This window comes from Seriola lalandi, unplaced genomic scaffold, assembly GCF_002814215.2.
Source record: "Seriola lalandi dorsalis isolate HSWRI2012SDOR001 ecotype SW California unplaced genomic scaffold, Sedor1 jcf7180002054474, whole genome shotgun sequence".
Lineage (NCBI taxonomy): Eukaryota > Metazoa > Chordata > Actinopteri > Carangiformes > Carangidae > Seriola > Seriola lalandi.
In genome coordinates, this window is record NW_019525027.1 from 533,534 (window position 1) to 546,230 (window position 12,697).

The following is a 12,697-nucleotide window of genomic DNA, read 5'->3' on the forward strand; positions in this document are numbered from 1 at the left end:
CTTATGTAACTCAGCAACATCATTATGAAGACTGTCAGAGAAGGCATAGAGCCTCCATCTTTGGCAGAACAGTCAGATCACCCACGCCATCTACTGGTGGATGTATGGATGGACTTTAACCAGCACTAATGGCCACCCAGGGGAGAGGGCCAGGGGCAGAGAAAAACTAAAAGTCCTTTCAGGGACTGGATCTGAGGCTCTTGAACACTGATGACATGTATGATCCACCATCCATCGGTACCATTAGTCATGTGAGACAAATCCAGGCTCTGGGACCCATAATGCTGTTCTCCTGCTCTCCTGCTCCTTTGTCAGTGGTGATGTGTAATTTGTCTACCTTCCGCATTCATCTGACCTTCTTCTTGACAAGGCATCGTCTAAAAGACAGGTTTGTGTGTGCTGGGCATTTGTGGTATCTTGCTGACACACACAATGTAACCATCGCGCAGTGCTGAAATCCCTGCTCCACTTCTCCAATCTCTCATCTGCCGGCAGCACTACATCATCATCTGGAAACACCAAGCACAAGACAGGAAAGGTACACAAATAGAAACTGCTGACTGAACTGTTTTATTTATGTGCAAAAAGGCAAAAATTATGAAATATGTACAAAATTGAAAAAAAGGCATGATCAATTTGATAAGCATGACTGGATTGAAAAATGAGTGTTGCCTTGCTTTAATTGCACATATTGAAGTTTTTGTGCCTCAGTGAGCAAAGTATCCTATTATTTCATGAGTTCACTCACTCTGTACAACCTGCTTAACATAAACCCTCTGCAAAGACTACAGGATACGGCATATATAAAAACATTCAGTGAATAACTTAAATGGCTACAGTAACCATGTATTAATTCATACACCTTGTGCCACACAGTCCACATATATTAAAGGTAAGTCATGGACAGATTATGAGACAATGGGCCTCTGCGCACAAACACATAAAAGGCCCCACACCCCTTCTACAAAACAGCAAGACCCACAGATTCAGAGTCTCTGTGGTCGTTTTGTGTCTCTTTGTGGTCATTCTGCATCCCTGTGTAGTCATATCTTCTTTGGTGTATCTTTGCGGTTGTTTGGCATCTGTTTGTACTAGTTTGATTGACTTCCCAAAAAGAAATGTTAACTGTCACTTCATACAGTGGCTTTGGGCCTCTACCAGTATGTTCATTCAGTAATCCATCCATGAGGTAAATACAGGTCATCAGGCGCCACTGCAGTGTTTACCTTTATCAACAAAAGGAGTAGATTGGCAGCAACCAAATAGTTATCATTTTAGTTTCCTCATTGTTTATCATCAAGGGTATTAGAGGCTTTACTGCAATGCCCTGAAATGCATAAATCATTCCGTAAATGTTTCTGGTTTGTTTTCGTTTTTTTGCAGAGCTTTGTGTACAACTATTACGTAATTCCAGTCTTGCTTATCAGACACAACAAAACTCCCAAAGGAAACCGTTTCAGATTAAAGAGAGCAGGGCATTCTCCCCTTTATGTTCTCATGCCCCTTACTGCTCACCTCACCCTTATATGGAGCCTACATACTAAAGTTATTCAGCAGACTACATATTAATCCATGTTGATGCCACAGAATCACACAGGGCTGCCACTGCTCTTCAAATACCCAGGAGCCCTCAGCTACTCCCAGAGGTCATAGCCTTAGTGACGCAGTGCGTTTCTGACCACAGACATGAATGCTGAAGATACACATGCAATAAGTAAAAACAACAGAGGCAATACAAGTAAAATGCAATCAGAATCTGTCTCTTTTGAAAAAAAAAAAAAAATTCATCTGTTGGCAGGAAATTTCTCTCAGATTTGGCTTACCTTCCTTCTCCTTCTGTATGACATCAATAGAGGCTTTGCAGAAGAGAAGGCCACATCACCAATCGAGTGCTTTTTTTAAAACTTTGCAGTGAGATGAGGGTTATAGTCACATGTATTTGAAGACAGAAACTGTGCAAGTTGGAACAAAAAAGACTGCCCTCTTTGTGAATAATTGGCAACATGTAAAATACTGTACTGTATATATATAAATACTGTAGTTAGTTCACAAAATTACTCACGAGAGGAAAAAAAAAATTTTGGAAAAAAAAATAGAATCACATGTTCTGTTCTCAGTATTGCAGCATCAGCCATGACTAATCCGAGATGAAATGAGCTGGAGGGAGGGCACGAGGGCTATACTAGCTTCAAATGGAGAGAGAAGATAGTGTTCATACACATACACACTGACACACAAATACTCACCAGCGTTTACACAGAAATCCCTCCATGAGGCTCAGAGTGTGGAAGATTAAATTCCATTAAATTACCTGCTGTTGCAGTAAAAAAAAAAAAAAAAAGTGTGCTGATTGCACTTCCAGATTTATCTATGCATATTTTGATTAAATAAATTGCAGAATAGGTACAAAGCTAGTACTTTTGATAGGACAGAAATGATGTCCTCGCTAAACCTGAGTAGTGATTGTGGAGACTGGAGAAAAAAAAATCAAACTTAAAAGCAAGAAACAGCAAATCATAGAACAGGCAACACTGTCCGTCGCCACAGATTTAGTGATGGCTCTGTCCCAACAACAGGTTACAGCCACCAATTCTCTTGTGAGCAGCTGAAGTGTAATTGCCTGCTGTTGCTCTTATCAAACTCCTGCCACTTTCATGTCGAGCGTTTGCTGCCCTACTCTAGTCCCTGGGAACCTCTTCAGAGTAAACAGAAATTACATGAACAATGCAGTCTTTTTCTTACCCTGGGAGAGGGTTTGTGAAGCACCACCATATCCTGCAGTTCAGCGCAAATGCAGTTGTCTTTGTGTTGACCGCTGACAACCTCCAGAGATGCAAAGGGAGGAGTAGGTCTCTCACTTAAAGACATCTCAACAGGAGAGAGCATCAGTAATTATTTTTCCATTCTCATTATGCAGTGTTGTTTAACCAGTGCAGTTGACAGACTGAGAGACACTGAGACTGAGGAAGGGACTGTGTTTGCTACTGATGGTGTTACGCAAGTCTTCAATATTCAGTGATATCAACGCTAATTAACAATGATCGGTTAAACCAAGTGAAGTTTCAATACATTTTTCTCTTTTGGAAATGTGGCTTTGTGCTTATTACTACCAATTTTGTTTTGTGTCCCTCTGACAAGAGCTTCTATCTCCAGATAAAGAGAGTCGGCCTTATTCTCTCTCTCCCCAGTGAATTGGTTCTGGTGTCTGGTGCCAATTTATTAAGACACTTACACAGTGACTGCACCATTCTTAATAGCAGCAAATTCTCATTGGGGCATTGTAAGGTAAAGGCTTTCAAATTTAGTGTCTGGTATCTCAAGGAGTTTCCTAGATTAGACTGTTTTTTGTGCAGAATATTATGTATGTATGTGTGTGTGCAAATGAGTGTGTATGCAGGGATTGATACATTTGTGTGTCATGTATGTATATAGAAACCATCAAAGGAACTTTTAATTATTTTATTTTTATTTTTGGTTTGGTGATGTGTGGAACCTTGAGTACTTTTATTGTGTTTGTCTGTTGTCCGTTAAGTGTGTGTCAAGATGGATGCCTCGTCTACTGAAAAACAAAACTACCTACAGGTACAAATAAAGTAACTTGAACTTGCGATGAATGAGAGGGACAGAGAGAGAGGAAAGGTTAGGCAGAAGAGCAGAGGGTTTGGGGGGCGTGCAGAGGACCAAGAGAGTAAATAAGAGCGCGGATGACAGCGATGCACCTCACTGTAATAAGTAAACACATCACAACCCCATGTGATTTATTGCAGGGCCAGGATGACATTTTCAGCTGTGGGACAAGGAGCCAGAGCCCTGTTTTTTTTTGGTTTTTTTTTTTTACTTTTTTATTTATTTATATATTTTACGCAGAGGACAAATCCTGCATCCTTATTCTTGCATTTCCCCAGTGAAGAAAGGGCAGTCTGCTTATCTCACAAGAAGAGGAGAATCCAGCCGCTTGGGCTGAAAGGGGTGAGAGATACGGTATTGGAAAATAGGGGTGGGAGGTTGCAGTTTGATAAAGACCCATGAAGTGCACCATGGCAGGAATAATAAGTTGCTCCTGTCATTGATTCCTTTGTATGTATATTTATTATTTGGTTAAGGATTCCCGCCTCCTGCAAAGGGCACGCTGAAGATGCACAAAGAATCCTGATCTTGTACCAAACACTGGCAATCGGTCTTGCTTACTGGAAATTTTCAAACTGAGGTTTCAGTATCTGCGAAACTGAGATGATGGATCATCAAATCCACTGTTAAACCATATCTAGTTGTTCATGTGTGATTTATGTTTTGAAAAATCTCTAAAATGCAAATAAACACCAATTAATTTACACTGATGTGAATTATAGGAGCTCTTAGTGTCTTAGCGACAGAGTTGCTGTTATAAAAAAGAAGAAATGTATTGAAACTGCTTTTTGATTCAGACCTGGACTCAAAATAGTTAACAAGAGAAGAAATGTCTGGCAAAGCAGATCCCAAGTCAGCACTTCAGGTCTATTATACTTGCCAAGGGAAGCTCATACACAATAAAACTTAAAGGTGTTGAGAAGTGCTAAAGTAGTCAACCATCTCCATGCTGAGGTGTTTACATACAGTAGTATACTGTAAACTACATTTAGTAGCGATCACATAAAAACAGAGGCTTCAGTGACACTAAAAAGCCTCAGCGTGCGCTGTCACCCTCACCTCCAGAGGAGCCGCATCAGGCAGCGTTTTATCACCTCATCATAGCTATGTGCTTATCTTTCACCAACAAAAGCACAACGTGAGCTCATTGTCCTCATACATACAGTGCAATTTATAATGTACAGCAGCAGATAAGACTTCTGCATTCTCAGGGTTTTAAAGTGAGAATAATGCCAGTTATTCCATCATTTATTTGAGATTATCTTCGCGATAACAAATAGATAATTTGCTATCCATGACTACAGCTGACACAAACGGGATAAATAAACGCGTGAAAGGATTATGAGGACCTACGTGTTGACAGGTGTGACAATTCTGGGTACCAATAACAGCTGCTAGACCCCATTCTGCTCCTCAAAAATGCTTGAAATCAACATAATACAGACAACTTTGCCTTGTCAAACATTTGTAGAAGATGTGAAGGGAGTATTAGTGACTTGGTACTGTATGGCTATACCCATAAAGAGACCCACAAGGGGGCAGTAATTTGTTGATGTCCATGTCAGTTAAAATGTGGCTGTAAGGGAAAGTTAATGCTGAGGTGCAGTCCAATGTACCAGTAATGGTTGGAAACACAAAACCACATAAGAGCATTAAACACTCTGAACATTAGGCCAGGTATGTTATTGACTTCTAATGTCTTCATCAATAAGCTTTTATCTAAATTCCCACATTTCATAAAGGAGGTTTTTCTGGCCACCTATTGAAAATACAATGGGTGGCCAAAACCACATATACAATAGATACATTAAGAAAGTCAATTTTATACTTAAATGCCATTCACCACCTGTCTGACACTATTTCCTCCCACAAGCATTTTAAGCAATCACTGAACATGACTTGTACGTGATTCCGTTTCAATTTCAAATACAGAAAGTGAATAGATGGGATCCTCCTCGGGATCCAACACAGCAGAAGGCAGAAAGAAAAAAAACACAGAGCATGACTTCACGTCTACATCTCTATCAGGTCATGTGCATAGGTCTGTCTGGCAGCCAACATTTACACACCAACAATGTAATCATCAGGAAATGCCTGGGAAGTGTTTTAACCTGCCCATCTTAATCCAAAATGCCTGAACACTAAATCAGGCAGCCCAGAGCAAATATTCCAGTCGTTTTTTGGCTTGTCCTCTGCAGTGAGTTTGCACAGCACTCTCACTTTCTTTCTTCTCTCTGAAGCACTTTGGCATTGACCCTGCATAGCAGCATACATTACAGAAACACTCTGCCATTCCACCGGGCCAAGCCAGCATGTGTTTGTGAAATATTTATTACATACATTCTACAATGAGAAACACACCCCTGCTTCAACTTTAGTACTCTTGAGCAAGGCACCAAACCCCTTCAGCGAAGCTCCTTAGAGGCCAGCAGTTGGAAGGCTGTGTTTGGACTGAGCAGTTTTTAGGTATGACTGCATGTGACTATGAAGCAGGGCGTTATTGCAAAAGAGCACATGTTCTCAGCACAACCCTCCCAGGATAAATAAAGGTTTAAAAAAACACACTTAAGCATTGGCCTCTGACTGCAGTATATGTAACAGAGATATTCTGTCATCCCGTTGGGACTATTCAGCATCTACAGCATCTATTAGTTTGAGATTGATTCCACATGTTCTTATTTTGGGTCTTAAATCAATGTGAAATTTGATTTTTATATCGTGGTAATTTCACTGCATGCAGTAGATAATCTCAGTTGTGGCTTGTATTTGTGGTGAAGTTTATTTCTCTGCTGTAATCATTCAGAATAATAAACACTAGAAGCTTTCAACCCCTCCAGGGGAGAGGCAGGGTAATAATTTGGGTGCCGCCCAAAGAGTGAGAGAGTGTGACGTAGCTTAAATTCCCACACTCACCACTCTAACCCCTCCTGACTTTAAACAAGGAGAGGTTTTAAAGGTGGAATTTCAGGAAGAAGCTCCACATTCAACACCTGACCAAAATGATTTAGGTGCTTCAAATTTCTGAGCAAATTTCTTTCCTTGTGTAACCTGGTTTTATGTGATACTTCGGGTTTTATCCTCCAGAAAAAAAAGAGAGCAATAGTCTTAGTGCTGACCATTGGTGTGAAATTTCTGAGTCTGTAAAATGTAATCAGTACTGAAGGCCTTGGATCAAAATGAATAATGATATCTGGCCAGCGAGGCTAGTTCTCCTTTTAGAAACGCCGCCTCTTGGAGGAGATAAGGGGAAAGAAAATAGTTGTTTCGCTATTCTCTTATCAGTGAGAACTGCATAATGTAATCTGACTCAATGGCATATCAGATCAATCACTTTGTCTTGATGGGGGGGAGGGGTGGGGGGGGACTTTATTGAGAGAGAAAAAAAACAGAAAGGAGTAATGTGTGAAATTTTTACATCAAGATTAACATTTCCCTTCTCCCTACTGGCATTTCATATAACACAACATAGTGATTCAATTTATGAGAGTTAGCATCGCATTAATTAACAACATTAGTTTGTGGGGTAACATTAGCGGCTCTGTTCTGATGTTAGTGGATTCAGGGAGCTTTATACTCTAGCAACACAAGCTAATGTTACCTAAGATGGCACTACGTTTGGCAAACACGTCTGTTAGCCCTCATTCTTGTGCCGTTAAAAGTGAAACCAAACAAGTCAGCTGGAAACATTAAAAAGCCGGCTGGAGACAGATAATTTTTACGATCACAGGCTAGAAACGAGAAGCTTGACGTTGTTTACCTCTGTCTGAAATCAGGCACCATTGTTTAACAAAATACAAAGAATTTCCAGAGGCTAACCTGCTATCAGCACAGGTGGAGCATCACACTAATGGCATAATAACATTACTCTGTCCTCTAAGAGATCGCTCACTCCACACCTCCAAGAATCCAGTGAACGCCAGCTTTTATTTCTGTACATTATTCTGAATGTGGGTGTGTTTGAGCGTGCCTGCCTTTGTGTCTATACAGAGGAAAGCCTTGGATGACTCTTTCTCCTTGAACAATATCAAGTGGAGATGTCTGTGAAGATTCTCAGTCAGATCAAGCGGAGGTGTGAGATGATTTCAGATACAGCCTGTTGTCTGTCTCTGTGCTCTGTATCCTGGCTCAGCCGGCATCTGATTACCAGGACCTTGTTGTGTTGTCTTGAGAATGTAACAAAGAGGGGAGGAGAGATTTGAGAGAAAGCGAGAGAACAGAGGAAGGGTAGTTCTCTGGGGTGTGGAGACAACAGCACACAACACATCTGTTGAGATGACTCTCTGGGGACCAGCTGTGGATTTCTGGAGCTAATTGAATAGGCTGCTCCAACAAATTTACAGACGCCTCTTTCTTTGGGAAACTCATGATAATGGAATTCTTCCTGTTGCATCATTTGCCCCCACCCACACCACCTTACCAGTCTTTCTTTTCCCTCTTTTCCTTTTAGCTCAGTATCTCCCAGCAGTCGTCGTGGTGCATAGCGTGTGCTAGAGGTGCCCACAGACAAGCAGTAGACGCTTACTATGCCAGTCACTTCCTCCCATCTCCATGTCCCTGAGAGACCTAATTGATATTCCAAAGCAGAGTCGGAGCTGCATCTCAGGCTCACCTTAGTCATTAGTGAGCCCCACAGGGCTGTTTGCATTATAATCTCTGATTTAGATTGTGTGTTGCCTCCGTGTCCTTCCCTCGAGGTTGAGCAGTGTGTGCAAAAGGCCGCCCATCGTACGGGATCCGAGCTCAAATTAGCCCGCGCCTCTGAAGTTTGCATCTGAGATAAGGGTCACAGGTCGTGACCTCACACTTAAACAGACATATCAGATGAGCAGATTAATACCCCCCTCCCAGGTTCTGTCACAATGTGTGAGGAGTGAACACCACCATCTAAAGGTCCATCTGGACATTTGTAGAGTAACGAGGGAAGTGAAAGTGCTCATAACTCATCAAATCTGGCTTATTTATGGAAGGAGCATGAGAGGAATAATAAAGTGTTGGGATCCTCAAGTGCATACTTTCTACAGTATTATCTTTGTATGGATGCCTGAGCCAGGTATATGTGCATGTTAATGTGCATCTGCGCTGTGCTTAATTGCATGTTTTTTTTTCCAATGAGCCTGTTACACTCTGGTGGATTTTTCATTAATGTACATACACATCAGCACCAAACAAGCACAGATTTGCCCCACAGCTCCCGGTTCCCTTGGCTATAACCTAAACCAGCATTTAACATTAGTCACATCACTTTCTCTTGCTAATGCCACCACACTGTGGGGAGGGCAGCCATTGACAAGGTAATGTACAGTACCTGTTAGGCAATTATCTCTCTGTGTCCTCCCTCCTCCATCCTTACCACCTGATTTACACTTCATTAGGTCAATGGCATCCAGGGACTGAATAATCTCATCCCCTTAGTACAAAGTATTTTGAAGGTTCTGTGAACTCAGTGCCTTAATTACAGATGGAGTCAGACAATATGTCTTTCTTCAATTGTCCTTGTGAGGAAAATATCAGAGACGTATGACCTTTTTACATCATGTTTTTAGCCAACAAAAGGTGTAAATGTGTAGTTTACCCCATTTATAGTTGCTCCTCCTCCTTTTGCTGATGCAGTTTCTTACAAGAAGAATTGAAACGACATGAGCAGCACTATTAGGTCCAGAACGATCCCACTGGGAACAATCAAGACAATCTTGGCACTTACATCTTCATGGGGAGGGAGTTAAAAACCCAATTTAATTGACTTAAGCATGAGAACACCATATAAAACACCTGAGGTTTTCATCCTGGCACTTGCAATATTATATTATATTATATATAGTATGTAGTATGAGGCAGGTGGTATTGTCTAACAAAATCTGATATCTTCTTAGCTGCAGGCTTATTAGTTTTTACTGCATTTTGTGATGCTGCACTTTAATCATTACACATATTCACAGCATGCGTTTAGAACCTCGTAAAGGAGCCTGGATGTCTCTTAATCACGTTTTACAAATATGCTCCAAATGCTATATGTAAGTGTTATCCAGAAAAACACGTATACTTTGTTACAATATACTTGGAGTCAAACGATTAGTCCATCAATACAAGTTTTTTTTTTTTTTTTTATTAGAATCACATGCTTCATTTTGATGTTGTGTTAAGAAGGGGGGGGGGGTAAATTTCCCATATGATTTAAGGCATTTTTGTTGTTTCTGTGTCCTGGTATCTGATTCTGAGCCAGGAACAGAGTGCAGGTGCCTGATAACACTCCTTGAATGAAAATGAAATTAATGGAAAGCAGGTGGGTACTTCAAAGGTTGACTGCTCCAACAGTATGACCAAATGTGCTTGCAATCACAAACCTCAGCTGTTGTATCTCTGCCACGGAGGAGTGAAAGTTAGGATTGTGAATGGAAGTAATTACTTAATATTAGCGAGAGTGTAGAGTAAAGCAGATAAAGGAGAAAGAGATAAGAGATTGTGGTGCAACTTTATGGCTGGTACAATCACAAAGTGTATACTGGCCTCACATGATGATATAATTATATGAATCTTCAGTTTGGCATTTTTTTTTTTTTGCATACACTGTGTCCATGTCTTGTGTTTTACAATGAATGTGAACTGTTAAACTGACCCATTTTCACATTCACATTACAGATCAATGCTCCTAAACAACAAATACACAGCATCTTTAATGTTCAGATGTAATGATAATTAAAAAAAAGATACTATGACCCAAAAATCATTTGCAAAATAGCTGGAAATGTTCCACAGAAAATGCAGCCGCAGCAATCTTTTAATGTTTTTCCAGCAGATTACAGATGGGAAGGGAAACTGTAGGACAACAAAATGCTGAATGTGTTAGATTCTTAACCAACTTCAGGAAGTGGTTTATCGTCATGTCTGGCATTGAATATACAGATTTAGCCATCACAGAAAGCTCAGTTTTTAACAACATGTTTGATGGGCTGCAGCTGCACTGTTCCATTTTAAATCCTTTAATTCAAACGCAGGGTATATCAGGTACATGCAGGGCAGGAGATGTTCAAAAATGGCAGCCAATATAACTTTTCTTGTTTTTTCTGTATGTTCTTCATCTACCTTTTATTTGTATACTAGAAAATTTCATTTTTGGAACAAGGAGGGATCAAATAAGTATATTTCAAAACGCAACTGTTGCAGCATCTGACAGCTGCAAAGTTGAAAGATTTTTTTTCTTTTGTAAGAAAGAGAGATTTTTTTCATAATTATGACATCTCTTCTCTTCATGTGATCTCATGTTGTCAGCTGTCAAAATTAGCATGAAATCTGCAGTGTGCAAAACCAGTTTCCATGGAGAACAGGCGTCTCTTTTGACAGAACAAAAGTGGTTTCTAACATGATTAAAAAACATTTTCAAGCGGAAACCTTTGTCAGTTTGATCATAAGTCTGTGATTAGTCCAAGTTTTCAGGTAAAGGCGAAGCAACACTATGTAGCAGACTTGACTTTTCCTCGATAGGACGCAGGAAGGCCACAATATTAGTTTGTACATTAGTTATGTTTCATAATCAGCAACAATTTATTCAATAACATTCTGGACTATAAACACAGATAAGTTAGCTGTAGCATCACATATGAGAGCTTGTATCTACTGTCTACATTGACTCAGAAGTTGAATGTAGTTTCAAGTATATAAGCATCCCTGGCTCTGATTCTGTGCACTAAAGGTTGCTCTCAGCAGGATGCCTGCTCCTTGGGCTTTCCTCCTGCGCTGCATAGTCACTCAGATCAATGCGTTCTTTCACCGTACTTCACAGGATACACGGTGTTTCTAGCAGACAGGAGACGCACACAGCAGTCACACAAAAACAACCAACCTTGCCTCACAACTTAGTCTAATCTCTGTGGAATGTTTCAGTGACAGGATTTCAAGGCATTCTGAGGCTCTGTTGGTCTGCATCTTTAAAGCAGCAATTTCTGTCTCAGAGGAAAAATCCCCTGGGATCAATCTGTAATGAAGAAAAAAAAAAAAATCTCAAGCCTAACATAACCATAGAAAAGTCTAAGGGCATGTAAGACAAATGCAAGGAGTGAGAGATGAAAACAAGTCTGATCCAAAAAAAAAAAAAAAGTAAAAGAATCCTGGCTTTAAAAAGCACCAAAGTGGGATAGTGTAACCTCAGAAGAATTTGACACTGTCCTTCCAGGAGGAATTTCTCCATATTGTGTCACTTTAAAGTAAAATTCCCACATGAGGTATCGCAAATAGATCTACACAAAGTGTAAGAGGGTACTGAACATAAATCAATAAAATAAAAAAGATTCGATAAACCAGCTTGTCACTTGGCAGTAGAATAGATGCCAGTGTTAGGGTGCTGTTAATGCTGAATATACAGTACAAGGTCTTGTTGAGCTCTCAGAAAGTCTTATCTTGATCTAATAATATTGGACAGCAAAGGTTTTATCTCATATTTTGTATGAGCAGGAAGCATTTCATAAACATGCTGACTTTGTATGAATTTTCCACAAATTATGGCACTGTTTCTGTGATGTAACTCTCTAACAGGCTGTTCACTGGTGAAAATACAAACACTCATGTTAAAGTAGGAGCACAATACAATGTGAAGTTGTTAAAATGCTTCAGTCATGAATGTGTCATTGAGTCATTGTAGAGCAGTATGATGAAACTGCTCATGTCTGTATGCCAGATGTGACGTATACATATGTAGTGATATCATATCCATTGATGCATTCCACTGCACTTTCATGGTCAACCATTGTCCCCGAAATGATCCCGATGAAGCTTCACTTTGCAGTTCAGTTGGCTGCTCGTGGGGGAAGATACATATTGAAATCAGGTTGTTTTTTTGTGAGACAAAGGGAATATTGACTGCTGCAGCCCAGTAGGACTGTTGTCCTTTCTTTGGTCTGTGGTACATTGTGGTTGCTGCCTCTGCGAGCCATTCCAAGGAAAATAGCTTCGCAAACTGCTGACTTTGATAACAGGGTGAAACCTAATTCTGCCTGCATGCACTCTATCAAAGCGAACAGTAACCAAGCTGTTTCAAATCCCGCCTGAATTGTGTTTACTAATGACTTGTCTCTCTGAA